The sequence below is a fragment of the Gracilinanus agilis genome, chromosome 5 (assembly GCF_016433145.1).
Source record: "Gracilinanus agilis isolate LMUSP501 chromosome 5, AgileGrace, whole genome shotgun sequence".
NCBI classification, from domain to species: domain Eukaryota; kingdom Metazoa; phylum Chordata; class Mammalia; order Didelphimorphia; family Didelphidae; genus Gracilinanus; species Gracilinanus agilis.
This window is the reverse complement of record NC_058134.1, coordinates 223,365,689-223,369,586: the sequence shown is the minus strand read 5'-3', so window position 1 is coordinate 223,369,586 and position 3,898 is coordinate 223,365,689.

Below are 3,898 nucleotides of genomic sequence, written 5' to 3'. Positions count from 1 at the left end.
CTAATGTTATCCTATTCAGTAGAAAGGTTCAGTATCTCACACTTAGCCTGGTAGTTTTGTATTTCATCCCTCTGGACAGAAGAGCCAATTCTTCTATGGTTCTCCAATAATGGATGACCTTCAGTTCCCCAGCTCTGGCTCCCTCTGGTTTATGGCACAAGTTTGTCAGTTTGGTGAAGGGATTAGGGCAGATTTACCTGGTCAGACAAGCTCTGAGCCCCCAACTCTTGGCCTTTTCCTAACTGTCCCTTGAGCCTGTTAAATTTCACTGACTCCTAGTCACCCAATCTTTTTAAAAATATTAATCAATAAGTGTTTATTAAATGTCAACTGTATGGGGGCAGCTGGGTAGCTCAGTGGAGTGAGAGTCAGGCCTAGAGACAGGAGGTCCTAGGTTCAAATCCGGCCTCAGCCACTTCCCAGCTGTGTGACCCTGGGCAAGTCACTTGACCCCCATTGCCCACCCTTACCAATCTTCCACCTATGAGACAATACACCGAAGTACAAGGGTTAAAAAAAAAAAAATGTCAACTGTATGCCAGGCATTGCTACAAGTGCTGGGGATACAAAAAGAGGAAAAGATGTCTCTTGCCCTCTAACGGGGAGGGGAGAGTAGGATGATGACAGGGCAACAATTACAACAAAGTGAGCAAAATACAGGATAAACAAGAAGTAATCAAAAGAAGAAAGATATGAGAATTCAGAGGGATTAGAGAAGGCTTCCAGAGAAGGATTTAGTTGAGACTTAAAGGAAGCCAGGAAGGTTAGTAGGCAGGGTGGGAGAGAGAGAGTATTCCAGGCATGGATGACAGCTAGAGGGTATGTCCAGAGCCAAGAGATGGAGGGTCTTGTTCCTGGAAGAGCTATCGTCACCAATGGATCAAAGTGTATGTGTTGAGGAGTCAGGTGTAAGAAGACTGGAAAGGTAGGAGGGGGCTAGGGGATGAAGGGCTTTGAATGCCAAACAGAGCCTTTTGTACTTGATTCTGGAAGGTAAAAGGAAATCTCTGGAGTTTTCCCAGTGGGGGTGGTAGTGGTGGTAATGTGATTGGACCTGTGCTTTAGAAAAATCATTTTAGTGGCCTAATGAAGGCTAGATTTGAGAGACTTGATTGAGGCAGACTATTGCAATAATCTAGGTCTGCACTAGAGTGAGGAGAGGGGGGTTTGGACATTGGGATGGAGAAATAATAAGGAATCTCGGATTGCTCCTAGGTTGTAAATGTGGGGAACTGGGAAGATGGTGATCTTGCATAATGGAAATGTTTCCCAAAGGATGCGCGTACTTAGCTATTGCCTTTAACTTAACAATAAAAAAATACATTTTTAAAAATCTGCCAAGCAGTTCTCCATCCTGAGACTTCCTCACTAGGCAGCTCCTAGAGCCTAGGCCACTTCAAACCTGTGTAATTAGAAAAAATCTTGAACCCTTGGACTCCATCTCCCAGAATTCTTTCCTCATCCCAAAATTCCTTTTCCCTTTTCATTTATGTGGGTCTTTCTTTATGTTATTGTTTGTGTAGTTCTGTAACTCCTCCCTCTCTCTCCCTTCGAAGTGGGAAGCTTGGGTGAGTTCCCTCTGATCTCTAGCCTTTTAGTTTCCTTTCTGCTTCAAGTTAATTTTAATAAATCTTTTAAAATATAACACTTGGAGTATATTGTATGTTCGTTTTAATCTTAACAAATCCAAGAGAATGGGGAAAGGTTGTGTTCAGTTGCTTGGTGCCCAAGGTTCCCTCCTCCTTGGAGCAAAGAATTACAGACCAGTGACTGTAAGACTCCACTTGAAATGCATCCCTGCTGTCATATATTGTCTTCAAAAACCACAAATTAACATTATCTATGTTGCATTGTATTTTTATTTTTTTGTTGTTCAACATTTCCCAGCTGCATTTTATCTGGTTCAGGCCACCTGGACCACAAGAGCCATGAGTTTGACAACTCTGGTGTAGTCAATACAGCCTAGTTCCCAATTACCATTCAATTCACAGGACTTAAAACACTGGGTAGTAGGGGCCAGTGGTTAGGTGAAGACTTGGCCACTCTGGATTTGGGTGTTGGCTCCTCCTCCTGATATAGGTCACAGAGTCCAGTCCTTTCACACAGCTGCCGTATATCCATCCACCCATCCACCAAAGGCCCGGCCCCCTGACCATTCTCCCTTGCTTGAAGTAATCCTCATTGGTCACCATTCCAGCTGGCCAGTGCCTGACCTTGAGCCCTTCTTGACTCTTCCAGTGTCCATCATCCCTCTGGCCTTCAGAGTCTTTTCTACAGCACCTCCCTCTTGGCTGGTACACCTGGAGTTTTCACAGCCCACTCCCCACAGCTGGGCTGAGAAGAGGAGGGGGACAAAGCGTGAGGGGTGAGCTATACACGATGTTAATGACTATCTGATGAATGAGTCTACCTAGTCCAACCCCCTCATTTTGGCAATCAGGAAAATGAGACTAGAAAGGACAAATGACTTGCCCAGGGTCACGAAGATGTAGCGCGGCAAATACCCAGAGCCTGTTTCCCCAACCCAAATCCAATGATTAATTATTCTCCGTAGGCTGCCTCTTAGGAGAGTCACTTTCTGTTCCCTGACATTTTCTGATGGTGACTTCCTGACTAACAGTTCCCCTTAAGAAGTGCCAAAAGTGATGAAAGAAAGGGATTTAGAAAGCTTATTCACTGCCTTTGGTTCTGTTGTCCTACGCCTGACTAATACAATTCCTTCCTGGCCTGAGCTGCCCACAGACCACCAAGATGGGGCTTCTCCATCGGCCGCTAGTCATCTCGTTACTGCCCAGCTATCTTCTCTGTACCTGCGCACTGGTCTAAGGTAGGCAGGCTGGTCTAAGGCTCTAACTTGTAAGAGGCAATGATGGGTAAGCTGTTCAACTCATGTAGGGAGGAATAAAAACAGCACTCAGACGTGGAGAAATTCCCCAAGGGAGCATGCTGGAGTTTGGGGATAGAGGCAGGGGGCTGCAGCCTGGGGAAGAGGAGACATTTTTCTCTCCCCACTTTCTTTTCTTTTATTCTTTCCCCTCATACTTTATATCTGCTTCACCATAAAAAAGAGGGTGGGAGTGGAAATTGAGTGTCATTGGCAGGACACACACTATGTTTTCCCTGAAAATATTAAGAGGTAGTAAGGTATTGTGGCAGGAGTTTGGGATTTGGATTCAGAGGTTGGATGAATGAATGGATGGAAATCTAGACCCAACAAATTAATATAATTAATTATTTATTGTCTAGCCAATAAAGTTATTACTGATTAATTTATAAATATGAATGAATGAATTAAAAAGCATTTCTTAAATGTCTACTATTTTCCAAGCACTGTGCTAAGGGCTGGGGACACAAATAGGAAAAATGAAAACTCTTCTCTTAAGGAGATCACACTCTAATTGGGGAAGACAACACATAAAAGAAAACATCATAGATTGGGTGTTAGAAGGTATCATGGAGGCCATCTAGTCCAAGCCCTTCATTTTATAGGAGAATAACCCAAAGTTAGAGAGGAGAAGTGACTCAGAATCATAAATCTACAGATGGCAGGAGCTTTGGAAACTGTCTGGTCCAACCTCATCATTTCACAAATGAGAAAGCTGGGGACTTTGCTAAAGACACAGAGGTAATAAATAGCAAAGTCAGGATTCAAACTCAAATCCTCTGACTCCAAGTTCAGAGTTCAAATCTCAACCCTGCCACTTAACTGGTTGTTTGACTTTGGGCAAGTAAGTCATCTTCCCTCTCTGGGCTTGTTTCCTCATTTATGGAGTAAAGGGTTTGGACAAATGATCTCTAAAGTTTCTCTCAGCTCTAAATCTCCAAACCTATGATTCTCTTGTCTGTGAAAGAAAATGGAATATTAAACCCAGGAAGGAATCCTCAGGAGAAGAAGGCA